Below are 7,368 nucleotides of genomic sequence, written 5' to 3'. Positions count from 1 at the left end.
TGAGAAGAAGGTCTTCGGGATCTTGATGGGTATTACATTGAATGTATAAATTGCTTTTGGGAGAATAGACATTTTGATGATATTGATTCTTCCGATCCATGAGCATGGAAGATTTCTCCATTTTTTGGTATCCTCTTCTATTTCTTTCTGTAAGGTTTTTCTGTAAGGTTTTTGAGATACATCTTAACAGCTGCACCAAATTTGCAAAATGTGTGTAACTCTGGATGAAATATTTTTCTTCTAAAAGCACAATGATTTTAAAGGATTAAAAGTCTAGTAACATTTCTAAATATGATTCATATCATGAAAGCAGTGGTTGTTAATTTTAAACTGAATTAACAAAATTACAGACCATACATGATTACCCTCCAGAACTGCAAATAGCAGACAGCAGCCATGAGCTGCATCACACCTTAAGTAGTACATTTACCCTATAGTTACTCCCATACCAGAGGACATGGGGACATGGCAGAGGGTTTAGCACAGTGAAACTAGCAATGTTCATAAAGTTACAGACAGAGTTGATGTAAAGAGGCACTCTTCTGTTACAAAAGGAGCTGGTTAGTAATTTTTAACCTGCCTTACAGAACTGATGTTCCTCTCATAAATATCATCAAATTGGGGATTAGTGATGGGCTCAATAGCACTGGTGTAAACTCCAGTAGAGGTGGAAAAGTTACATTTACACACATACACACACACACACAGTAGCATAGTCACCATTCATTTAGGTAGGGGTGGGCTAAGGCATCCTTAGTGGATGTTCTTTTAGATGGATCAAACACTAAAATCCTGCCTTTAACTGCTACAGAGTATAGAGAATAGGAATAGATGACTGTGAGATGTGGAGGATGCCTTCAAAAGGGCCTTAAGCTGTTAGCATTGCTTCCAAAGACAGTGTACTCAATAGGTCTATGGTCAAATCCAACTGCTGAGGGACTCCCCTGAAACAATATTCTTTATCCCAATAATTCTGCTAAGATACATCTGATGGACCAGATGTCCATAGGACTAACAGCAGAATATCAGGATTTCTGGAGCATAATTTATGTAGTTAACTTCCTAAATCTTACTGAGATTCATTTGATTATTCCACTCTGGCCAATGCAGAATAGAAAATCTTTTGAACACAGTTGCTATTCAGAAGGAGTCACATTCTTTTTTTTTTTTTTTTTTTGACAGGCAGAGTGGATAGTGAGAGAGCAAGACAGAGAGAAAGGTCTTCTTTTTTGCCGTTGGTTCCCCCTCCAATGGCCGCGGTGGCCTGCACATCGTGCTGATCCAAAGCCAGGAGAGGAGCCAGGTGCTTCTCCTGGTCTCCCATGTGGGTGCAGGGCCCAAGGACTTGGGCCATCCTCCACTGCCTTCCCGGGCCATAGCAGAGAGCTGGCCTGGAAGAGGGGCAACCGGTATAGAATCCGGTGCCCCGACTGGGACTAGAACCAGTGTGCTGGCACCGCAAGGTGGAGGATTAGCCTGTTAAGCCACGGCGCCGGCCAGGAGTCACATTCTTAATGTCTTGATGTAAATTGTCAGCTCAAAGGAGATATTTCAAACCTTATAAAACCTTGTGAACAAAACTTTAACATGATATGAGCTGAATGATAGAGGAGAGATAATTATAAAAATTTCATGTGGTTCGCTCTGTGTCAATTCTGTGCAACACATATTTCTACAAAATAGTCAATATGTGGAAGCTGGAATATGTCAAGGGTCAAGATCACATTATCATGTTTAAAAAAACACATCTTGCATTCCCATGAGCCTCTTCTTTAAGAGATCAAATTCTGGAAGGCACAGCATTCTTTGAGTGCTACTCTCATTCCATCTCTTGGACCTACTACTGACTAGGCAAGACCAAAGGCTGGATATTCAATAAGTCTATCTGTTTCAAGATCCGGCTGCTGTTGTGGGTGATACCAATACTGATGACTGTGTGCTTTAATGGTAGCAGCTAGAGCAGCGCATATCTGAGCTGGGCTTGCTGAAGATAGGAAATATGGCTGCTATTACACAAGATTTAACATGGTTAACGCAACTGTGAAAGAAGTATGCCACTGTACAGGGTGGACAGCAGTAACTGAATTTGCAGTGTTGAGAGTGGTGGTGATGATCAATCTGAGGCAGAGGAAGGTCAAGAAGATGGTAATGGTGTGGTGTTGTGTTGCTACTGCTGTATGAACATTGTAAGCTGTCATTATTTTTTAAAGGTTTATTTTATTATTTTAAAGAAAGGGAGAGACATTCTATATGCTGGTTCACTCCCTAGATGGCTGCAACAACAGGGTTGGGCCAGGCTAAAGCCAGGAGCCAGGAGCTTCTTCCTAGGTTTCTCATGTGGATGGCAGAGGCCCAAACACTTGCACCATCTCCAGATGCTTTTCCTAGGCCTAGTGGGAAGTTGGATTTAAAGTGGAGCAGCTAGGATAGGAATTTGTGTCCACATAGTATGCCAGTGTTGCATGCCACAGCTTTAGCTGTTTTACCACAATGCCATCCCCAGCTGGTATTATTTTTGTATTGACTCTTGTGCCATAATGAGAAATCCAAACAATGCCCTTTGATTAGAAAACAAATTGGTCAAATTGTCATTTGACCATTTACAAGTGTATAAAAACCATGCATTCCATTTTGAAAATATGGACCATAACTGGCTATATGTCTTCTTCAGCCAATCCAAACAAGTTAGAGGATCTTGGTATTTAATATTTTGGGTCAGTGTGTGGGTTACCTGGAGAAAAGGAAAAAAGGGCCCTTGACTCCAAGATTTCTGCCACAAGTGGGAGCTAAACCTCCACTCTTAATTTGGGATATGTTTCACCTTTGAATTGGGCAAGCCTCACAATGCACTGAACTCCACATGTGAAAAGCCTCAGGGAGGGGCCAGTGCCATGGCGCAGTAGGTTAATTCTCCACCTGTGGCACCAGCATCCCATATGGCACCAGTTCTAGTCCTGGCTGTTCCTCTTCCAATCCTGTTCTCTGCTATGGCCTGGGAAAGCAGTAGAAGATGGCCCAAGTGCTTGGGCCTTGCACCCACATGGGAGACTGGGAAGAAGCACCTGGCTGCTGGCTTCGGATCGGTGCAGCTCCAGCCACTGCAGCCATTTGGGGAGTGAACCAATGAAAGGAAGACCTTTCTGTCTCTCCCTCTAACTGTAACTCTACCTCTCAAATAAATAAATAAAATCTTAAAAAAAAAAAAAAACGGCTCAGGGAACAGACCCTTGGAATTGCATGAGTTAACTCATCTACACTTTCCATTCCCGTACCCTTTTACTAACATCTGCCATCTCCCCCAAAGCACACATTAAAAATAATTCCAACCCTCTGTATTTAAAAGATCAGAGTGGGATTTTCATGAAAACCACCTGAGTCCTGCCCTGAACTCTCATTCCTTTCTGTATCTCCCTCTACTCCTAGTCATCTGGACTTGCTGGTGGTACCAAACATTCCTGTTGGAAACAAGGGGGTAGCCTGGAGGACTGGAGTGACAAGGGGTCACAGGTAGGAGAGAAAGGAGAAATAGAACAGGACAAAGTGAAACTAATGAGGTATATGGCAAAAAGTGGGTAGCATTCAGCCCTCAGACAGATGGAAATGCCCAAGAGAAGTTGAAGGTCCAAGGAACAAAGAATAGGAATCCTTGGAGGCAGTTATGGTACATTCAGAAGCAGGCTAACTCTGAACCTGATTCCAGCTGCTGTTGCTGAGGAGGAATGGGGGGAAAATGGCTGGGCACCCTTACCACATGATAGATCCAAGGATCTCAAGGCCTTCCTGTCTCCCTCTGGGACCCCACCAGGCTCCCATCCCTTAAGCCAATTTCTCAGCCATCACAAATACTCTGGTTAGTCTCACTTCTTCTAGCAAAGACAGAATGATCTTTAGACAAAATCATTAGAAATATCAGCTTTATTTATTTAAATATAGTTGCTATGTCAACATCAAATTGAGTTGCAATTGATATTTAACTTTGGTAAGACAATCATTTCACCAAAATATATAACACAGGGTTTTCCTCACGGAGTGATATTAAAGATCCCACAAAATCTTAATTCCATTCCTATCTCTTATTAAGAAAAAAATCACACTCTTTTATGGTCCCTTTTGAGAAATAAACAATTCTCTATTCTGCTAACTCACTGAGATACTCGAACTAGTTGACTAACCAATGATAATTTATTGCATTGCTTGTTTCCAATAGGCTGCCAGTTTGATAATGTTGTGCTCTGGTTCACCACATTCTGATTGTTGTGAGACCACCTTGACAATCTCACACTTATTTAAATTATTTAAATTTCAAAAACCTGTGACTGATTATAACAAATGAAATATGAGGTAAAGGCTTCCAGGGATGTGAGAAATGTACCCTTATGGAACAAATTCAAGAGTAAAGAATCGAGGCCAAACAGACACATGAAAAAATGTTCAGGATCACTAGCAATCAGGGAAATGCAAATCAAAACCACAATGAGTTTTCACCTCACCCCGGTTAGAATGGCTTACATTCAGAAATCTACCAACAATAGATGCTGGCGACGATGTGGGGAAAAGGGGACACTAACCAACTGTTGGTGGGAATGCAAACTGGTAAAGCCACTATGAAAGACAGTTTGGAGATACCTCAGAAATCTAGATATTGTCCTACCATACAACCCAACCATTCCATTCCTTGTAATTTACACAAAGGAAATTAAATTGGCAAATAAAAGAGCTGTCTGCACCTCAATGTTTATTGCATCTCAATTCACAATAGCTAAGACATGGAATCAACCTAAATGCCCATCAACAGAAGACTGGAGAAAGAGATTATGGGATATGTACTCTATAGTATATTATACAACAGTAAAAAAAATGAAATCTGGTCATTTGCAACAAAATGGAGGAATCTGGAAAACATCATGCTAAGTGAAATAAGCCAGTCCCAAAGGGACAAATATCACATGTTCTCCCTGATCAGTGACAAATAATTGAGAACCTAAAACGGACCCTGTAGAAGTGAAACTGACACTATGAGAAGCAATGAATTGAACAGCCCTTGTCCTGACTGTCGAGGAACAACTTACTATTTTATTCCTTTTAGTATTTTTTCCCTCTACTTAATACTATTGGTTGAACTCTGTAATTAACACACAATTATTCTTACATGCTTAAATTTAACTGAAAAGTGATCCCTGTTAAATATAAGAGTTGGAATAAGAGAAAGAGGAGATGTACAGTTTGGCGCATGCTCACTCAGACATATCCCTATTGGTAGAGCTAGAAATGTGCCAGGGGATTCCAATTCAATCCCATCAAGGTGGCATGTACCAATGCTATCTTACTTGTTAAAGTGATCAGTTTAAGTTCATAATTGATCAAAAAGTTAGGATTAATTGTCAAAGGGATTACATAAATAAGACCAGTGTCTGCAAATAATTGATAGAATTAAAAAGGAGAGAGGCCAGCACCGTGGCTCAACAGGCTTATCCTCCACCTAGCAGCGCTGGCACACCGGGTTCTAGTCCCAGTCAGGGCGTCGGATTCTGTCCCGGTTGCCCCTCTTCCAGGCCAGCTCTCTGCTGTGGCCCGGGAGTGCAGTGGAGGATGGCCCAAGTGCTTGGGCCCTGCACCCGCATGGGAGACCAGGATAAGCACCTGGCTCCTGGCTTTGGATCAGCACAGTGTGCCGGTCACAGCGTGGTGGCCATTGGAGGGTGAACCAATGGAAAAGGAAGACCTTTCTCTCTGTCTCTCTCTCTCACTGTCCACTCTGCCTGTCAAAAAAAAAAGAATTAAAAATGAGAGAATGATCCTATATGGGAAGCAGGATACATAGAAGACTCATAGAATGGCAAAAGCCCTAAACAGCACTCTGGCCTCAGAATCAGCCATTAAGGCATTCAGATCTGACTAAAAAGCCCATGAGAGTTTCACAGGCATGGAAAGCCAAGACACTGTGGCAAAAAAAAAAGTGACCTAAATGAAATATCTCTGTGAGATCCCAGCAGAAAAAACAGGCCATCAAAGAAGGCAGTACCTTTCTCTGAAGGGAGGAGCGTACTTCCGCTTTGACTATGGCCTTGTCTAAATAAGATTAGAGTTGGTGAACTCAAGAGGCTTCCATAGCCTTGGCAGCTCATGACAAGAGCCTCTGGTGATTACTGACACCATAAATAAGAATGTCAATTGTTAAATCAACCATGGGAGTCACTGTGCACCTGCTCCCCATGTAGGACCTCTGCCCTTAATGTTTTGTTCTATGCAAATTAATGGTAAAACTACTACTGAAACAGCATCCTATACTTTGTGTGTCTTTGTAGGTGCAGTATGTTGAAATCTTTACTTAGTATATACTAAGTTGATCTTCTATATATAAAGTTAATTGAAAATGAGTCATGATGAAGAATGGGATGGGAGAGGGAGTGGGAAATGGGATGGTTGTGGGTGGGAGGGATGTTATGGGGGGTAGCCACTATAATCCACAAGTTGTACTTTGAAAATTTATATTTATTAAAAAAATAAACTAAAAAAAAGAATTGTGGCCAGCACTGTGACACAGCAGATTAAAGCCCTGACCTTGAAGCACCGGCATCCCATTTGGGTGCCAGTTCTAGTCCCGGCTGCTCCTTTTCTGATCCAGCTCTCTACTGTGGCTGGGATAGCAGTAGAAGATGGCCCAAGTTCTTGGGCCCCTACATCCACGTGGGAGACCCAGAGGAAGCTCCTGGCTTCAGGTCAGCACAGCTCTGGCTGTTGTGGTAATTTGAGGTGTGAACAAGTGGATGGAAGACCTCTCTCTCTGTCTCTACCTCTCTCTGTAACTGTTTTAAATAAATAAAATAAACCTAAAACAAAATCATTCCTCTTCTTTTTGTATGTTTTATCTGATCTGAAATACATGAAGAAATATCTGTTGCAGTAGGCTGAAGACAACAGAAACAATAAGCAAGAAGCTGAAACAGAGGATATCTATATCCTGCACAGTATTGCAAATCAGGACTGCAGTGAAAAGCACAGACAAAATATATTTTCTTGGGGCTGACTTGAGGTTTTTGTTTAATTTGTTCTTGGAGGATTTTTCACCCTTCTAAGGGTGTTTTATTGAATTTTATTCCTTCCAGAAATTTCAGTACCATGGATCTTTCACCTATTAGTCTTCTTGTGCTCCCCTATTTTAGTTGTCAATCCCAAGGCCTCTTGTGTCTTCACCTATTGAAAGCTTCCCACTGCTCCTTTCCAATTTCCCTATTGGGGTAAATGCCTTAGGCATATTGGCTTAGGATAGAAGTGTCCTATGCTGATGCCCAATCACCCTTCCTGCTATATTACTTACAGTCTTATCCTTTCATAACAGGGGTAGATTGCAATGATGTGGTGACTCAT

General features: G+C 41.7%; 1 pseudogene; it reads right to left on the bottom strand.

Annotated features, from left to right (window-relative positions):
• Positions 1 to 509: 509 nt before the first annotated feature.
• Positions 510 to 7,368, bottom strand: LOC133755192 (serine/threonine-protein kinase NLK-like; annotated as a pseudogene).

The sequence above is a fragment of the Lepus europaeus genome, unplaced genomic scaffold, assembly GCF_033115175.1.
Source record: "Lepus europaeus isolate LE1 unplaced genomic scaffold, mLepTim1.pri SCAFFOLD_3_1, whole genome shotgun sequence".
NCBI lineage: Eukaryota > Metazoa > Chordata > Mammalia > Lagomorpha > Leporidae > Lepus > Lepus europaeus.
This window is presented reverse-complemented; position numbering and strand designations above follow the sequence as displayed.